This window comes from Oryctolagus cuniculus, chromosome 3, assembly GCF_964237555.1.
Source record: "Oryctolagus cuniculus chromosome 3, mOryCun1.1, whole genome shotgun sequence".
Taxonomy (NCBI): domain Eukaryota; kingdom Metazoa; phylum Chordata; class Mammalia; order Lagomorpha; family Leporidae; genus Oryctolagus; species Oryctolagus cuniculus.
In genome coordinates, this window is record NC_091434.1 from 23,352,241 (window position 1) to 23,372,813 (window position 20,573).

General features: G+C 42.5%; 1 pseudogene; it reads right to left on the reverse strand.

The window, feature by feature from the left end:
- Nucleotides 1-1,534: 1,534 nt before the first annotated feature.
- LOC100342704 (ribosome biogenesis protein NSA2 homolog) lies at nucleotides 1,535-17,032 on the reverse strand (annotated as a pseudogene).
- Nucleotides 17,033-20,573: the final 3,541 nt, after the last annotated feature.

A 20,573-nucleotide genomic window follows, 5' to 3' on the forward strand; every position in this document is an offset into this window, starting at 1 on the left:
ATCATAAAAGTGAGGATTGGAGAGAGTAAGCATTTGCCCAAATTGACACAGCTTATTGTTGAGTCTGATTCAAACCGTTATTTCCAAAACAGTGTTGCCATGACACTACTCTTCAATTTGATTTCTACCAGATCTGTGTAGATCTCTGAGAGCTATCTTCTCTTTTGAAGACTAGTCCTACAGATACATCTTGAAAAGCATTTGAAATATATTTGCAGGAATCTTCTAAAGAAAGAATAATTATTTGTTAGATTTAGTTGTAGCTAGATCTGTAATATCTGTGCATGTTGTAAATACTTGAGCGCTTTTTCCTATAATGGAATTTAAAACTACCAGGATATACTAGAGAGCCAGAGAAAGCTTTAAGTGAGCACACCACGGGTTGATGAAAACGACAAGGATAGTGCCAAGCCCTTTGCAGCTTGTATTATGGACCCAGAAGCACCTCTCTAGGAATATTGCTGGGGGTGGGTGTTTGGTGTGATGGTTCGGGTGCTGCCTACATCCTGTATTGAGGTGCCTGGGTTTGAGTCCTGGTTCTGCTCTTGATTCCAGCTTCTTGCCATTATACCCTGCGAGGCAGCAGATGATGGCTCAGGAGGTTGGGTTTCTGCCATGGGAGAACCAGACTGAACTCCCAGCTCCTGATTTCAGCCTGGCCCAATCCTGCTTTTGGGGGACATCTGGGGAGTGAACCAATGGTTGGAAGATCTCTCTCTGTCTCTGTGTCTCTTTGTCTTTCAAACAAATAAAAATAAATTCTTTTCAGAAAGAATTTCCTTGGCCCTTTTACTACAGTCACAGAATCAAGTGTATTAAAACCACAGCTGTGCTCATACTTGCTGTCCACACCAGTCCCTTATATCTTCAACACTACTTTTATTAAAGTCCTTGATCCTTCCTGTGACAGCTCCAGGCAACCCCACATGCTGTGCCACAGACACTCACGGGAAGTCAGTCTTCCTTCACGTGAGGTGGAGTGTGGGCTGCAAGGTCTCTCAGCTTCCTTTCATTGTAACTATTTCAGCACAAGCCCTACAGGAACATGGGCCACTGAAGACCAGTTCCAGATCTTCAAGGGTCTGCGAATGGGTGGTAAAGGAGAGGCCTCTCTCCAGAGGAAGATCACAAAAAACAGAGAATTGCAAATAAAGTTGAAAATCCCTTGCTTTCCGTTTTAGCTCACAGAATTTCCCGATTCTTCCAGAACAAGTATGACTCAGACTTGAGACAACTCTCCTTCTGTGCTCGCATAGCAAAGCGCTCAGAGCACGAAGCACATGCGCATGTCTATGTTCCCCAGGCAAGAAGTCCTCCTGCAGGCCAGCACCGCGGCCGGGCTATCTTCATACTCCCGCGAGCTGACTTTCCGTAGCACCTGGCTTACAACAGCGTTTGTCCATCCTGTCTCCATGTCTGAATGCCTCGGGTTGTGCATGCCAGTTCCCCAGGCTCCCCTCCAGGCCTCCTGAGTCAGTCTAGAGGCAGCATGGTCAGGCCGGTGGAGGGATGGAAAACAAGGCCGTGGACACTTCTAGATCTGGATCACCGAGGCCATCTGGCCGATGACCTCATTTCCTCCATTAGTCATTTCTTGCAACTCCTGTAATGGAAGTGAAGGTAACCTTTCTGCTGATATCCTGAAATAGTTGATTCTACAGTTCCCTTGCTCTGTGTTCACCTTCTGCAGAAGTAAAAAGTTTGGAAGACTACACAAGACATGCTAGCCTCTCTGAATCATTGTTTGGGAAAAGTGACTCAAAGACTCTGAAACATTAATTTTAGAAAAGCACCCAATTTTTGAATGGAGAACCACACCCAGTGAAAAAAAGTGCCTCTTTAATTCAGATTATCTGCACAGAAAGCAGAATAAATTTCTAGGCATCTCTTTAGAATTTTGTATGTAGGAAATCCCAGAATGCTGCATTCAAAATAGGATAATCAGTAGGGAAACTAATTGTACTATACCCGATATAATGAGTTTAACTTCTATAAGATATTACTGGTTATTATCTCTTTGTTTGTATGCTATTGTTCAATAAATACACAACAGTTGTAGGGCCTTTCACACTGAGAGGCCTCCCCTGAGCCTGGTGCTCTGACCTGCCAAGAGGCCAAAGAAGCCTGCCACAGAGCCAAGGTCCCTCTGACCTCCCCTTGTTTCTTTCCCTCCCAGGCCAAGGACAGGCTTCTGGTAAAGGTCCCTTATCTGCCTACAGTCTGGACCTACCAAAGAAGAAGCAATGACATCAGGGCCTTTCTCTGAGTTTTCATTAACTGAACTCATATCACAGGAAGAAAGTCCGAAGTCTGTCAACACACCTGCAGAGACTTGTCACACACCATTGTCCTCTGTTTGGGTCCCAAAGAGAATCATTTACAACCCATTGATCTGTCCTGCAGCCCAGACAGACTTTGTCCCAAGGCATTGTATTTTTTCGAAGCCCACCAAGTTCTTGTACAAAACCTTTACTATTCTAAAATCCACCTTCCTCTTCCTTGTACAAAAGGGGAATATGTAAGTCTCTGAGTGATACTGGGCTGGTGGGTAATTACCTTATGAGTGCTTTCATGCACACAGTACATTTATAAGCCTTTCTCCTGGCTGTGTTAGTTTAATTCAGTGAACCTTCAGCGGGTGGAGCACCAAGCTCACTGGGAGGCTGTAATCCTTTTTTTCTATTGGGGAAATTTTAAGCTCCTGTTCACTCTCCTTTGCTGGTTAATTCTCAAGGCAATCTCAAAATGTTAGAGTTTCTGTGAACTTTCATTAGGAATAAATGTTCACAGTATGTGTTTGAATAAAAAAAGAAAACATTACATAGAGTATCTGGTGGGTAAGACAAGTGCGAGCAGAGAAGATAAGTAAACAAGGACTCTACAAATCACACGCAGTGCTGTAAAAATGATCATTGGCATGAGAGAAGGTGGGTCTGGGCACAGTCCCTCTGCCTAGGGAGGATGGGAATATTTTCTCTCTGAGGGGACATTTGCTCTCCAAGGGGACATTTGAGTTCAGACCTAGATAATGCAAAGATTTGAAGGGAGAATGGCCCAGTCAGACAGAATGTTAGGTACAAAGGCTTGGAGGGGATAAACGTATTGGCATAATTCAGAAACAGAAGGGAGGGCGGGCACCAGAGCATGACAAGAGGACTTGGGCAGTGCCCTGGAGGCCATAGTGAAAGGTGGATGTCTGGCCCTGCTATGGGAAATCACTAGGGGGACTTTTGATTTCCAAATAACTCTTGAAACACATTGGGAATGGAGTGGAGGGTGGCAAGAACAGAAACAAGATCAGAGGGGGTGCTGGTTTGGATCTGGGTGAGGGCAGCAAGGATGAGAGTAAATCGGTCAAGTCTGGGATCTGTTTTGGAGATGGAATGGACAGGGGTTGCTTATAGACTCAGATTTGAGGGTGGTGCAAGAAAAAGAGAAACCAAAGATCATGCCTTGCTTTCTAGTTGTGAAGCAGTGGGGGTCCTTTTGCTGGGCTAAGCATAATAGAGAGAAGAAGCTGGATGGGTGTTGATGGAACACCAAGAGTTCCCCCTCACACACCAATAATTTGTGAATTCATGTGGTTTCTGAGTACATATAGAGTGTTATTTTTTGTAACAGATTTTTGAGGCATAATTCATATACCATATAATTCATCAATATAAAGCATATAATTCAAGGGTTTTAGAGTATTCATAACAGTACAACCACCACCACAGTCAATTTTGTGATACTCCATTCCCCCAAGAGAAACTCTATGTCCCTTAGCAGTCATTCCTCCCTCATTCCCTACATTTGTCCCCTCACCGTGCCAAACTCTAGGCAGCCAATAATGTAGTTTCTAGCTCTATAGATTTGTGTGTTGTGGCCATTTTGTATACCTGGAAGCATATGGCACATGGTGTTTTGTGCCTGACTTCCCTCATTGGGTATGATGTCTTCAACGTGCCTCACCTTAGTAGCATGTGTCATTATTTCATGCCTTTGAATTGTGGACAGTAGTCCATTGTATAGATTTATACCACACCGTACTTTGCCGTTCATCAGTCAATGTGCATTTGGGTTTGTCTTAGTCTGCTAAGGCTGTCATGGCTTGAGTGGCTTAGACAACACTTATTTCTCATAGTTCTGGAGATTGCAAGTCCAAGATCAGGGTGCTGGCTGAGTCAGTTCCTACGGACGTCGCTCTTGCAGAGGCTCATCTTCCTGCTGTATCGTCACATGGTGGAGAGAATGATTCAATTTCTTCTCACAAGGACATTCTTCCCACTCACAGGAGATCCCACCCTAATTACCTTCCAAACCCCACCTCCAAATATCATCACATTGGAGATTAGGGCTTCAACAATGAATCTGGGGACGGACAAAAATATTCAGTCCATAGCAGAGCTATTTCTACTTTGTGGCTGTAATGAGCAATGCTAATGTTTGAATACAGGAAGTTTGAAGTGTCTATAGGACAAATGGTGGAGGCAACTTCCCATCCTCAGTTCCAGCTGTCTTCTAACTTCTGCTATTTTATTTAGGAGAATCCATTCCACTGTAAACAAACCAACTTGAATCCCGAAGTCTCGTATTCTATATACAGACTGCTTAATCCCTCTACAGGAATTGCCCTGCCATGGGTTTGTGGGTGGGCTCCACATGAAAATTGGCTAGCACTGCTATTCCTCTCATGGGTGACTTTGTACCAGTAAATAGTTAAGCCTACTTACCATCTCTCCATAAATAATACACATCTCATAGATTATGCTAAAGATGAAGTACATTGGCATTAAATGTATCATCAAAAAATGATGGCCAAGATCATTCCCTTTGAAGATAATCTGGTCTGTGTAGCTATGAACAAAGGAGAAACAAGACATGTGCGTGCTCCGGGTGATTCCTAGGAAAGAGCCTGAACTACCTGGAAAAGCAGGCCCATAGCTTTTAGGCCCCTTTCCCTGAGAGCAACAGGCAAACACTTCTAACGAACTCAGGCTGCTCGGGTCAGAGCCAGATGACTCTCCCCCTTGGCCACAGCCCTTGCTGAGGTCCCCGAAGAGAAGAGTGCCACTGCTCGGTCAAGGCTGTCTGCTCACAGACAATGCAGACGAATTGTGCTCTGTGTGCACCGTTTGAAGTCGAATCGCCTGCAAACTCGGAAATTATTATTGATGTTCTTAACTGTTTACTAATGTGGCAATGCCGATGATTTGTGCTTTAATTTTTTTTTTCAAAGCTCATTTATTTTGTAAGTGTGCTTCTAAACTGCTCAGGGGATTCCCAAGTGGCATAAGCTGATGGGCGTGCATTGGATGGGCCATCAGAAGATGGCAGCAGAGGTGCACTTATGACAGCTCCACGCCAAGGGCACTGGCAGCCTGATGCAGTTTTTCTCATACATGCTTTGAATTCAAAACCAAATTTACCATTGCTTCTGTTGTTTTTTTCCATGTGTGAGAACACCTGGATCTTTCTGCTGGAACATTGAGAGATCTGTGTCCCTCCACCAACAGAGGTCCATTTGGAAGAATGAACATGATTGTTTGCAGATAGGGGCTTATTTACCTTTAAGGTTGCTCAATAAGTGGTTGCTGATTGACCTGTGATAGATTAAACGTAATTAACAAGAAGCAAAGTGAGGGGTCCTATCTCACTAGGTTTTTGATAGTAGATCCTAAGTACACGCATAGATTTGATAACAACACAGGACATTATATGAAAAACAACTTGTTAGAAGAGGAGAGATGAGAAACTGGATTGAATCTAATTCCTTGCCCTGGATTATTTTTGTTATCTCTGAAAAGACTGGATTATATGAACAGACTCCTCTGCCCTTGTGGGAAAGAAAAACCTGCTGTAGCCTTCATGGCGTCTTTCCGGGGTCTGAGAAAATAGTTGTTTCGGTCTCACGATCTACTGACTGCCACTTGGTGCACTGTGCGTATTTTCTAGACAGTTGATGGGCAAGAAGAAAATTTGTAGACACTTTGAAATCCATAACCTATGTGTATTTTTCAGTTTTTGCTCTGCCAAAACTCCAAAAGGGGTTTGTCAAGCAGAATCAGGGCCTGTGCTGCTGTGATGAGCTGGGATAGCATGCACACAACAAGAGGGTGTTGTAGAGAACATATTTTTCTGCTCCAAAAAAAAAAGGACCAAGTCTCTTGTGTTTATTCATTTGCACATAAGATCAGCTACACACTTTACAGGGTGTAGGCCAAATGAACACGTGTGGGATCCCATTTAAAATTACTGAGGATTTCCAACATGGGGGCAGAGGATCATGCTGAGTAGAGAGACTCTACTGAGTGTGGAGCTGTGCAATTGCACATGTTTCACTCGCATGAGGCAGTGTGAGTGTGTATGTGACACACACACACACACACAGAAGCAGTCTCAAAGCTTCATTTTCACTGCTTAATCTCTCTATGGCAGAGTTTCTCAACCATACACTCACTGACATTTTGGGACAGACCATTCTTTGCAGAGGGATAGTCCTGGTTGGATATTTAGCAGTGTTCTCCTTGTTTTCCACCGACTGGATGCTAATAACACCTCCCACCCCCTGTTTTAAGAACCAGAATTATCTCTGGGGTGGGCCTTTTGTGGAGAAGTTAAGGTGCTGATGGAGACGCCATGTCCCATATCAGAGGACCTGGTTTCCAAATTTGCCTCTGGCTCTTGACTCCAGCTTCCAGTTCTTGAGTTCTCTAGCAGCCAGCAAGTGATGGCTTAAGAAAATGAGTTTCTTCCACCCACATAGGAGACTTGGATTGAGTTCTCAACTCTGGGAATATTAAAGAGATATTTCCAAGGGTTTCCATGTAGGGTGCAATCACCCTGCTTAGCAATAATGCTTTGCAGTAAGGTTTGCAGCACCCTTAATGATACCTTCACGGCTTGTCTTTTCCTCTCCCTCCTTATTCCTTTCTTCTCCCTTTTTAAATTCTTGGCCTCCCACCCAAGCATGAAAGAAACAATGAAAGATCTATGCCCAGTGGGTGCAGAATACCCAACAGCCATCACAGGTGGATCTGTCAGAGGCCTTTGTGGGGGTGAGGACAAGCCTGGTGCAGCAAATGTGTGACTTGTCCCCGTTGCCTCGGGTGAAGACACATTTCACAGACTCTCTGTTCTCGGAGCCTGGAAATGTATCCTTTAATCTTCCACTCAGAAAACCCCCTGACTCTGGAAGGAGACACCAAAGGCCTTGCAGTGACAGGCAGGGAGAGGGCTGTTTGGATTGCTAATTTGTTTTTACTCCTTGGTCTGTTTTTCCCTCATGCTGATGTTCCTCTTTAGACCCTGAGTATGAATAATTCCACAGAGCCTGAGGGGAGAAGCAGGAGGCCCGCTTGTAGAGTTGTTTGTACTGTAATGAAATAGAAAGTTAAAAAGCCGACTGAAGAGTGGAACAGGGAGGGAGGTCTCGCCCGCACTTTCCAGTGTGAGGAACTCTGGGTGCCCTGGGGAGGAGGCAGGAGAGTGAACCACTCCTTTGACTTTAGAAAGGCATCAGAATGGGCCCTGAAACACAGAGTCTAAATACAGAGTGTCCTGGTCCCGGTTGCGCCAAAGCCCCTCCGGGTAGCTTTCTTAACTCTACTTCATAATTTGTCAGCTTGAAAGCCAAAGTAGGCACCTGTATCACGTGGGTTGTGGGTAGTAACTTGGTAAGAAGCCGTCTGGTCTGAGACATCTGCTCTCTACTATTTAGGATTCACAGAGGTTCTAGTTTATAGATGGTTGGGGTTTATTTAAAGTTAATGAAGAGTGTAAGGAAAAATGTAAGAAAAAGGGGTGCAGAGTGGTGCCTCTTCCCAGGGAGTACCAAATGTAAGAAAAAGGACGAAGAACAGAGAGGAGACAGGATACGAATTTGCAGCCAGACTGAATTTATTCAGGGAAAATAAACTCACAGAGGTCAACCACCTGCCAACATGCACACAGACCTAACACGTGGCAGGGGGCCCAAGAGGTGGGTGAGCAACTGCCGGTGGGCACACAGACTGGACATATGGCAGAGGGCCCAGACCCCAGTAGGCTGGGCCTTTTTATACCTTAGGTGGGTTGGGGTGGGAGTGGGGAGCTGTAGGTGGAGGTGAGCTTCTGCATACTGGTACTTCAAGTTTGGCCCACTGGGTTCCAAACCTGGAGAAGAATGCAGAGGGTGGGGTGGAGAACAATACAGGGTGAGACTGAAATGGTGTCTTCATAGAAGGCAGGAGTAACAAGAACCTGAAATGTCTGAGGCTTATGTCCTTGTTCATCAATCTTGACTCTGAATAGATAAGGAGATGGAGCGCCGGTTTCTTTCTGGCTACTTCCTGCTGATATGGAGTGTAGACGTGGGTCGAGGATCTATACCCTGGATTGGATTGATTGAAGAAAAACAGTCTTGTGTTGTTCCTGTGTGATTGCTTGGGATATAGCAGTCATTCCCTCCTGTAAGGATTTTTGAAATATGTTAATTATACATGGTAGGGATAGGAGTACTATGATTATGAGGATAGAGAAATTAGAAATTTTGCCCATAGTGGAAAAGATGGCCAAAATGAGGACAAAGTAGGAAACAGGAAAGCAGGAGTCCTGTCCATATGCCTGGTGGCCAGAGAGAAAAAATGCTGCATTTTGTTTAGTGTGTACATACTGGCAAGGAGCTATGGGATGGAGTCAGTCCAGCCTGCTTCTAGACCTGGGCTCCCTCATTCCCACCTTCTGCTTATGGAAACCCTGGCTACTGTCAGGGGTTTGGGTGAGGACTGAAGCTGAGTTCTTCAAGCTGGGTAGGAGCAGAGTAGGGACCCCTGATCAACGTGGAGCTCCAGCAGAAGGTGGCCTCTACTCAGCTGGAACCCTTTTCCTTACAAAGAGGAAGTCAAGGATCCTAGGCTTGAGTGCTTGGTTGAGCCTCTACTGTGTCAACTATTCACAGCTGGATGTCTTGCTGACAGCTGTCTTAAAAATGTGCAGGTTTATTCAATGTTACATAGCTACATTATACTCTAGCTGTGTCTGTGAAGGCGATCCTCTTGAAATCAAGGGCTCTTGGAGGTCTATACATTTCCATTAATAGAAAAATACCTTCCATATAGTAATTGCTCAGTTAATCAACTGAACTGATTTCTAGCTATGAAAGACATGGGATGAAAGACTAGAGCACATCAACAGAAACCACCCTCACAGATATGACAAATTCACTACATACAGTTTTAATAAGAGAAGAAAGGAAATGTAGATGGCATAACACGATTTTAGCTCCCCTCTCCTTTCTTGGAGGGAATCTTTGACTCTTAGAATTATAACAACACACCGGAGCTTTGGTGTCAGTACTAGTTGTTTTAGTTGTCAGTAACATGAAGACTTATTTTTATGCTTAGTGGACAGAAGCATCAGAAGGAGTATTCTGTCCCCCCTTCAGATGCAGCTGACAGGCTGAGATCTGGGGTGAGGGCACATGGTTGAGAGGACTGAGATGACCTTCTGGGCAGGGCTGGGGTGAGAAACAGGAGGGAGAGTCACCTTGATGCCCACCAAGATGTCCTCCAGCAAAAGTAAAGAACTTTGTATTGTCGCTTGGATTCCTTATGTTACAAGATATTTTAAAAATAGAGTATAATCAGGAATCACAGATAAAATGAACATAAATTCGAGATTTTATTTATTGATTTATAATTTATTTTGAAAAGCAATGAGAGAAAAAGTCCCATACACAGACTCACACACCCAGAAAAGAGAGAGAGAGAGAGAGAGAGAGAGAGAGAAGCAGAGAATTCCCATCTAATACTTCACTCTCCAAACTTCCGCAATAGCCTGGGCTGGAACAGACCAAAACCAGGATCCAGGAACTCATTTCAGGTCTAACATATAGGTGGCAGGGACCCAACTAGTTGAGCCATCACCTGCTTTCTCTCACAATCTTATTATTAGGAAGCTGAAATTGGGAGCAGAGTCAGTGCTCAACCCCAGTCACTCGGTTCAGGGGATTCAGGCATTCCAAATGATATCTTAATTACTTACGCAACAAATGTCACAGAAGATTTTATGTAAATCATTAATTAGTGAGGAAACTACTAAGATGTTAGAGCTGGTTCAAAGGAGAATTCAAAGAATCAGCAAGTAATATTGCAATACATTTACAAATAGATGCAAAATTGGTTCATTCTGTAGTGGGGGGAGGAGACAATAGAACTTTATGGGAACAAAAAAATTCATTTGTATGTCAATGGACAATAATTTTTTTGTAATACTACCAATTGACTACAATTTAGACTTGTAAAATAGCTTAAAAGCGATGAAAGCACAGAAACCTCACAGAATCAAATAACCTGGAAGGATATATACAATGCCCATTTTTCCATTGAAGACACCTTTTGATTTTTTGGTCCATTTTAGAATCTTTTCCAATATTTTCCTATATCTTTGTATGTTTGATTGTCTACTAGAAGGTTGTCTAAAGAAAACCTAATTTTCTTTAGGGCAACAGGCTATACTTTCAGGATGATAAACTAATCTTGTCTTTCCTCTTCAAATAATTTCAACAAGCTAGGGTGAAACATTTTTGGGTAGCATTTAGATGAGAGAGGAAGAGTGAGAAGGAGGCAATTGTGTAGCCATAGTGAGTGCACAGGTACACCTTCTCTGAGCTAACAGTTACAGCTAAGCCTTAGATTAAATAACTAAGTTTCATTTTCCTCAGCCTCGGTTCTACCTTGAGCTGTATTCTTTTGGTGCCTAACAGTCTTGAAAGGTTCTAATTTAGACCCACTTGAAGAGCAGAAAGCATAGCATCACTTCTCTAAAATTCTTTGAGTGCTTATATGATATGGGGTATTAAGGAAAAAAATGTCATTAGAACAGTTCTTAATGTGATTTGGGGTGTGGGAAGGACTTGGATATGTGGAGAGGGGAGAAGAACACCTCCCAGTCAAAAGGGACACCAGAAGAGGAAGGTACTCACAAACCTATAGATTGAATATGCTTTCTTTCCTGCTGTTAGAATCCCATAATTGGGCCGGCACCTCAGCTCACTAGGCTAATCCTCTGCCTGTGGCGCTGGCACACCAGGTTCTAGTCCCGATTGAGGCACTGGTTCTGTCCCAGCTGCTCCTCTTCCAGTCCAGCTCTCTGCTGTGGCCTGGGTAGGCAGTGGAGGATGGCCCAAGTTCTTGGGCCCTGCACCCGCATGGGAGACCAGGAGAAAGCACCTGGCTCCTGCCTTCGGATCGGTGCAGCACGCCAGCCTTAGCGGCCATTTGTGGGGTGAACCAATGGAAGGAAGACCTTTCTCTCTGTCTCTCTCTTTCTCACTGTGTAACTCTGCCTGTCAAAAAAAAAAAAAAAAAAAAAAAAAAAAAAAAAAAAAAAAGAAGAAGAAGAAAGAAGAATCCCATAATCAGGAGGCTGTTAGAGTAAGGCAGCTTCTATGAAAACAAACCAAGACCCAATTCAGTATATACATGGTAATATTTTAGGAAAACAAAGCCGAAGTTGCCCAATCAGGACTGCCAATTAATTTCTTTTTTCTTTTTCTTTTTTTTGACAGGTAGAGTAGACAGTGAGAGAGAAAGAGAGACAGAGAGAAAGGTCTTCCCTCTGTTGGTTCACCCCCAAAATGGCTGCCATGGCTGGGGCTGTGCTGATCTGAAGCCAGGAGCCAGGTGCTTCCTCCTGGTCTTTCATGCGGGCTCAGGGGCCCAAGCACTTGGGCCATCCTCCACTGCCCCCCTGGCCCACAGCAGAGAGCTGGACTGGAAGAGGAGCAGCCGGGACTACAACACGGTGCCCATATGGGATGCTGGTGCTGCAGGCGGAGGATTAACCAAGTGAGCCATGGCACTTGCAATTAATTTCTAATTAGGGACTTCCCACTGGAATGAAGATCACTGCTCCACTTTAGTCAATCAAGTGTTTTCTTTATCTTGGTTCTGAGTTTACTCTTCCCCCTTGTGTCCCTTTGCCTATGACCTGGAACTGCTGATCAAATACTCTTCATAATTTTAATACAGCTAAATCATCTTTTAACACTTTCATTAGAGCATTCTCACAAAGATGGGAAAACACATCTGAAAACTCAATCTGGTTGGTCATTTGAAGTTGAGTGGTAAAACTAGGAAGGAAGCCTTGATGGAGACACAGGGGTAGACTGTGGCTCAGTGGTTAAGTTGCTGCTTGGGATACCACATCCCACGCCTACAGTAGTTTGGCCTGTGCTTCCTATCTAGCTTCCCACTAATGTGCCTAGAAGCAGGAGATGTCAGCTCAAGTATTTAGATCCCTGCTGCCCATGTGGGAAACACAGATGAAGTGCCTGGCTCCTGACTTTGATTTGACCCAGTCTTGGCTGTTGTGGGCATTTTGGGAGGAATGAGCCAGTGGATGGATGATTCTCCCACTTTCTCTCTCTCTCTGTTGCTCTGCCTTTCAAATATTCAGTGGGAAAGACAAAGTGTCTGAAGTGATTCAGTATTTCTGATTTAAGTGACCATGGGTCCTGTTAGTAATCATATACAAAATCATCTTCTAGGTTTGAACTTGAATGGTGACCATTGAGAATTAGCTTTTTTATGGGGCATTTAGCTTAAGTTATTTCTTTGACTCATAAAGCCATATCTGCTTACTATTTTCCCCTCTTCTTTCAGTATGCAAACATTGGTGGAGAACTGTTTATTTTCTCCTTGCCTAGAATGTTCAAAACTTCAATGTAGAGAATAGTAATTAATTTAACTGTAGGTCTCTTAGCATCACCACAGTTGGACAATTTGGTGTGCAGAAAACAGGGGGAAAAGACACAAATCTTCTTTAAAATTGTTTGAACTTTTATACACAATATGTTGCCAAATTACCCAAATTATATCTGTGCATTAGAGATAGATCAAAAGCCAGGCATAATTTGTAGTTATAACTAATTTTTATATATTTTTCTTTACTTCAGAATAGCTTGGGCTTTTTTAGATTGGCTTAGGAAACTCTTGCTGTTAAATTAAAGTATGAAAATTAAACTATACACTTGATTTTTTTTTGAGTAAACACACAGACAAAAATATGTCATGAAGCTTTAGAGCATTTGAGAATTTTTTTTTCTTATGGGAAGAGTTAGCACAATAATGAAGTTAAGCCAGAATGGAGAATTACTTCTCATAGCATAGTGTTTATATCAAGTCCAATATCTCAAAAAGAATTTGGCTCAGAATCATTAATTTCAAATAGGTCATTGGTGAATTAATGGAACATAACACCCCCAATTCTCATCTGAATTAAATAAATAACCCAGTCAGGGCCCATGGTAGGCACAAATGTCTAGTTTAGATCTCCCTAGTTACTAAGAGAGTGATTACTGAATCAGGGGAAAAGGGCAGAGTTTGACACATGGAGTGATTTATATGTCCCTACTCCATGGAAAAAATTAGGCTAAAATCAATTCAGATTTTACTTGCATTATGTTCTCTTCAAATTGCCCAAGGATTCGGGAACAGTCAGAAAATTCAGAGCATAAAGACATAAATTCACATCATGTGCATGCAAGCATTTCTCTTCTGATAGGTGGGTCCTGTCAGTGCGTGAACAGGATTGAGAAGGGCAAATGAGGCAATCTCCTTTCCTTGATTAATGCCAGAAGCTGAAGTTGAAATAGCAGAGTGGATTACCCAAAATGTCTTAGCATTCTAAGATTGTTTGGCACCCAGAGAAAGTGGAAGTTATAGTTTCTGAGAATTCCGCATTCAGACTTGCCACACCTACTGGAAAGTTGGAAAGAAATACTAGTGAGAAAAACAGAGATGCCGAGAAAGGGCTCAGTTCCTCTGTGGTTGCTCATTCGCAGGCTACCTGGCAACCGCCAGATCTTCAACTATCTTTTGGACCTCAAGTCTGCTGCTTGTAAAAGAGATTAAGGGCTCAAGTGTTCCCCAGTGAGGTGGAAATACCAACTTTTGCTTCAACTGATAGAACTATAAGGCTGGAATATCCCTGGATGGCCATTCTGCTAGAGCCATAGTGTCAGTCCGCTCCTGTTATCCTTATTATTAAAAATTTATTTCCACTTGACATCAGTGACTGCTGTAAAACCGCCTCTCCAACAACAGTTGTTACAAGGACCAGAACTGCCTGAAGTCCCAGCATGACTCTCTATGCTGTTTTCTGGGAGCTTCCTAGCTGGTCAGGGGATCATGGTCTCTGGAATTTCCCCCTTTTGCCTGGGGTGTGACATTGGCTGTTGAGAGGCTGCCAAGTCAGAGGAGTTCCTGAGGGAGGATGGCCAAGATATCAGGGAAAGGGAAGGGCTACACTGGTTGTGGTGCCATAACTTGCAATCCAGTGTTGGGAATAAAGAGGTTGGGAGATCTCTCTTAAATGATGGGGCATCATTGACTTAGCTACTGAAGTGACCTTGAGATGCTTCCTTCTGCTCACATATTGGAACAGCCTGGACTGTGGCTAGTGAAGGTCATTGCTTATGTTTTGTGACCCAGAACCTGTAGGGTGGAAAAAATACTTCACGGAACAGTGAGATTGTCCCTCACAACATCCCCCAGGGATAACTGATGACCATGATATAAGAGGTGTGAATATAGATTAATGAGACTGGCTCTTGGGTGTGGATTACATAATTTGTGCCTTCTTTATGGTAACACTTCATTTAACATCTTGAAAACAGTGAAATTCAAGGCAAGAGAAAGGGCTCTTTCATCCTAAATCAGAGGCTGCATCTCTATATAGAGTTGGCCCACCCATGCCTCTCAGATCTTATATCTCACTGGGGAAGGCTGGGGTCGCAGATTCCAAGATCTCCAAAGTTATTTTTCTTTAAAAATTTAAGCTGTTTTATAATATTTTGATGGGGTTCAGGAATGCCCTGCCAAAGTATGACTGAAAGAGACCAGCATATGCCACCCCCAAAATACACCCCTTGGTATAAAGATTATTTGGGGCTATTTATTTTGACAGACTGCTTTTTGGCCAGACAAGTATTGAAAACAGAGTAAGATGTTATCCTTTCATAAGAGAAACTATAAAGGAGGTCTCCATTTGTAAGAGTCTTTTTGCACCAAGAAGTGGGAGCCAACTAAATCATGAGACTCTTAGCAGTAGAGATAGAGCTGCATTACAAACCTTGCTCTGGTCAAATTTTAATTTACTTATGTATTTTCACTTTATCCAAAGCGGGATAGATGGAGAGAGGGAAGGAGAGAAAGAGAGAAAGAAAGAGAGAAGGAGAGAGAAGGAGAGAGATAGAGAGAGAGAGAGAGAGAGAGAGAGAGAATTTAAAGATTTTCCATCTTCTGATTCACTCTCCAAATGCCTGAAACATAGTGCTGGGCCAGGCTGAAGCCAGGAGCCGAGAACTCTATCCAGGTTTCCTGTATGGGAACCAGGGGCCCATGTATTTGAGACAGCATCTCCCAGAGTGTGCATTAGCAGAAAGTTGGATTGGAAACAGAGGCTGGGACTCAAAACAGGCACTGCAACACGGGATGAGGACTTCCCAACTGGCAACCTAACTGCTGTGCCTAATGTCCACCCCTGTTTCCTTTTTTTGACCACCTTCCCACTGCTGAACCTTCCTCTACATCTGTCTTTTTAGAGTATTTGGTATTTAAGCTTCACATCTAGTCTTAGAGATTGACTCTGAGATTTTTTAATTTCCCATTTAATCATGAGATATACATATGATTAACTTCTGTTCACTTTTCTCTTGCTAATCTGTCTTTTCTTATAGGAGTCCTAGCTAGGAGCTACTGGGAGTATGGGCCAGGGCGGGGGTGGGGTGAGATTGAGAGCAAGTTAGTTTTCCTTGGATACCTTTGCAGAGGGAAAGACTTTAAGTTAACATACAAAAATGTGGAAAGCTTCCTTGTTACCCTAGGCCCCCAACTGCTAATTCTTTTTCCCAGACACAACAGCTGAGAATATTTTCTGGTATGAATTGCCAGTGACAGTCTTTTCAAATCCAAATGTATCTGTGTGTGATGGGGGTCTGCTATTGTTTTGATACATATATGTGAAAGCATGTGTGTGTGCATTTGTGTCTGTATATATATATGTTCCCATTTCCATAAATGTTGGATATTATAATACTGTTGTGAATGTGCTTTTTTGAATATGTTGTCTTGGAGATTATTTTATATTATATTTTAGCTGCTTTGCCTTTAATTCCACAACAAAATGTACACATTTAAATTGTTATGGCTTAATAAATCGTCTCTTGACAATTGCAGACATGTAAGGCTGTTTGATGGTACCTAGAAACTTTACAATTATGGTAGCTTTCTCATTTTGTTTGTGGTCTTCAGTGGTGATAAGAAGTTACTTGTATGAAATTCCTGTAAAACAAGTAAAATGGCATCCATCATTTGCAGGATTTTTGGTAACCTGGGCATATGAATTTCCCCTAGCGACCTTACCTCTATGTATGTGTCACAGGTCCAACTCGGGCTCTCCTCAGTGACAGTAGCTTGACAATGACACTCAGAATTACATACAATGAGGATGATGGATTCTTTTTTTTACAACAAGCATTGGCAGGAAAAAGGTGGCATAATACATTTTCATCTTTGGGTGGTTTTCCTGTAAATCCATACTTGACAAAGCAGACTTTAACAACCATCCTCTTCCATGTCTTCTTTTTTCTCTTTCCTGTTGGAATAGCTTTCAATGCTTTTGTTTCTTCCTGGGCACAAATTTTGGGCAGAGGGATTTCCCATCTTCTTGAGTTCTCTCTTCATCTGTGTTTAATCATACTGGAAAGTACTTTAGCTCAGGACTGTCCTTCTGGGTCCCGCAGACAGGCAGGTCCGACTCCTTTGGGAGTCTCTTTTTCATCTTTTGTTTGGTGTTTCTTTTTCCGTGCATCTCCACAGTCTTTTCCATTTGTATTTTCCCATCATGGGGCTGCTTATGGTAGAGTTCTGCCTTCAGACCAATCATATTCTTTTGCCTTCTTTGAACGATGTTCGTGAGCCTCCTAACTTTCCTTTTTTTTCTTCTTGATGATCCAAACAATAGCATAACATTTATGGTTTAGTTCAATATATTTATTTTGTGACATGGTGATGACCTTAGAGATGCTGGGCACAGCTTCTCTCTCTCTCTCTCTCTCTCTCTCTCTCTCTCTCTCTCTCTCATCTATCTATCTAGATATATCCACACTATATATTTTATATATATGCACATATATATATTATGATTTATTTTATTTATTTGAAAGACAGAGTAACAGAGAGAGGTAGGGACAGACAGACAGAAAGAGAGATCTTCCATCCACTGGGTCACTCCCCAAATGGCTGCAATGGCCAGAGCTGAGCTGATCGGAAGCCAGGAGCCAGGAGCTTCTTCCAGGTCTCCCATATGGGTGCAGGGGCCCAAGGACTTGGGACATCCTCTGCTGTTTTTCCAGGCACATTAGCAGGAAGCTGGATCAGAAGTGGAGCAGCCAGGACTTGAACTGGTACCAATATGGCATGCAGGTGCTTCAGACCGGGGCTTTAAACCAGCTGTGCCACAGCTCTGGTCCCTTTATTTGTTTGAAAGGCAGAGTGATGTAGAGAGAAGGGGAGACACAGAGAGAAAGAAATCTTCCCTCTATCCACTGGTTTACTCCACAAAAGGCTGCAACAGCCAGAGCTGGGCCAGACTGAAGCCAGGAGCTAGGATATCCATCTGGATATCCCATGTGGGTATACTTGGATCATCTTCCATTGCCTTCTCAGTCATGTCAGCAGGAAGTTCAAAAAGGCATTCTGATATGTGCCACAACCCTGGATCCCCTAACAACTATTTTAACATATGTTTCTTTGTGCATAGACATGAATAAACTCATGGAATTAATTCTAAAAGAGTGGAATTTCTGGGTCAAAAATGTGAGGTGAGTACAAAGAAATGCTACCATTTGACACCTGTAGGAAAGAAATAAAAACCCTTTTTTGCCTGTTTTTCTAGGCTGTATGACTGAGGGGTCCATGAATCAAACTGATAAAGATTAATAAGAGAAAGAACTTTTAATTGCCTGAAATTACATGAGAGTTCACAAAGAAAAATGTGTCCATAGGAGATGGCCAGATGATTGAGGTTAATATACCTTCTTAGGGTAAACAAAGGAAAAAGAATTTGCAGCCTTTGGGGGCAAGAGGCCAAGTTATGGGAAGTTGAGTCAGTGAACTTTTCATTACTATGACTAAAGCTATGTAAGAGGAGCTATCTTACAAAGGAAATGATTGATTTGTCCTGGTGGTTTTGGAGGTTAACAGTCCAAAATAAAGTAGCCCCATTGGTCTGACCTCTCTTGAGGGTGGCGGATGGCTGAATGTGTGCAGTAGAGGATCATGTGGCCAGCCAGGAAGCAGAGAGACAGGAAGTTCAGGCTTTATCCATGTGGTCCCTCATTACAAAGCCACCGTGATTCATTCATAAAGCTCCTTCCAGCAACTTAATACAATCCAATCACTTGCCAGGGCTTTACCTTCAGACACCATAATTGAATTAAACTTCATCCTAAATTCGTTAACATAATTCCCTGGGAATCAAATCCTTAACACATTGGCCTTTGAGGCTTAAACTGCTATATACCGAAACTATTATACAAATGACAATATTCTGTTCTTGGCATCCAAAGGTTCATGTCCATCTCATAATGCAAAATACATCGATTCACTCAATTCCCCCAATGTCATAACTTGCTCTAACCTTACGTCAAAACTCAAAAGTCTCATCTGCAAATTTATTTCAAAGATTTTCTGGGGAGGAGCCTAAGCTGTGTGCTCTCCAGATCCATCTGTTTTGTTGCAGATGACAGGATTTCATTTTTTTAATGCCATAATGGTATTCCATTGTGTTTGTTTACCATGTATCCTTGATTCATCTGATGGTGGACTCTTTGGCAGTTTGGCGATTGTGGACAGTGCTGTGGTAATGACATTCTACTCTCTACTTCTATGAGATCAAACCTTTTAGTTGCCTTATATAAGTGAGATCATGTATTTATGTTTCTTTGCCTGACTTCTTTCACTTAACATGCTGTCCTCAAGATCCATTTATGTTGCTGCAAATAATAGCATTTCATTGTTTTAAATGATGAACAATATTCAATTCTCTATATGAAGGATCCTTGAAAAGTTTATGGAAAATGTGCACTATCTTCAATTCAATTTTCCATGTACTACTGGAATAGTCCCTGGGGCCAGCGCTGTGTTTTAGCAAGTAAAGCTGCTGCCTGCAGTGCCGGTATCCCACATGAGCACCTGTTCAAGTCCCAGCTGCTCCACTTCCGATCCAGCTCTCTGCTATGACCTGGGAATGCAGTGGAAGATGGTCCAAGTCCTTGGGCCCCTGCACCTGCACCAGCATAGGAGACCTGGAAGAAGCTCTAGGCTCCTGGCTTCAGATTGGCTCAGCTCTGGCCATTGTGACCACTTGGGGAGTGAACAAAGAGATAGAAGATCTCTCTCTGTCTCTCTGCCTCTGCCTCTCTATAACTCTTTCAAATAAATAATAAATCTTTTTAAAAAAGTCCCATATATACCATATTTTCTTTTTTTTTTTTTTTTTTTTTTTATCTTTTATTTAATGAATATAAATTTCCAAAGTACGACTCATGGGTTACAATGGCTTCCCCCCCCATACCGTCCCTCCCACCAACAACCCTCCCCTTTCCCACTCCCTCTCCCCTTCCATTCACATCAAGATTCATTTTCGATTATCTTAATATACAGAAGATCAGCTTAGTATACCTTAAGTAAGTATTTCAACAGTTTGCTCCCACACAGAAACATAAAGTGAAAAGTAATAGATGATTTTTTTAAAATGATGATGAAATCAGATCAGACCTATTGTCATGTTTAATCCCAGTGAGAGTCAAGTTGGGAATTGAAAATTTCTTTTTTTTTTTTTTTTTTTTTTTTTTTTACAGAAGATCAGTTTAGTGTACATTAAGTAAAGATTTCAGTCGTTTGCACCCCCATAGAAACACAAAGTGAAATAAACTGTTTGAGTACTCGTTATAGCATTAAGCCTCAGTGTACAGCACATTAAGGACCGAGATCCTACATGAGGAGTAAGTGCACAGTGACTCCTGTTGTTGACTTTACCAATTGACACTCCTGTTTATGGCATCAGTAATCTCCCTATGCACCAGTTATGAGTTTCCAAGGCTATGGAAGCCCCTTGAGTTCTCCGACTCTTATCTTGTTTAGACACGGTCATAGTCAAAGTGGAGGTTCTCTCCTCCCTTCAGAGAAAGGCACCTCCCTCTTTGAAGACCTGTTCTTTCCACTGGGATCTCACTCACAGAGATCTTTTTGCCAGAGTGTCTTGGCTTTCCATGCCTGAAATACTCTCATGGGCTTTTCAGCCAGATCCGAGTGCCTTTAGGGCTGATTCTGAGGCCAGAGTGCTATTTTATACCATATTTTCTTTATTCCTCTCCATCCATGACAGAAAACATTTTTAAGCAAATTTTTAAGACACAGTTTTTAAACATGGCTTGAAAAAAAAGGGCCAGTAAAAGAGAAAATCCCAAGCAGCTAAGTGAATATGATCATTTATAGTCCACTGAGACCATTTTTTAGAAAGTGACCACTGCTTATATGATAGGT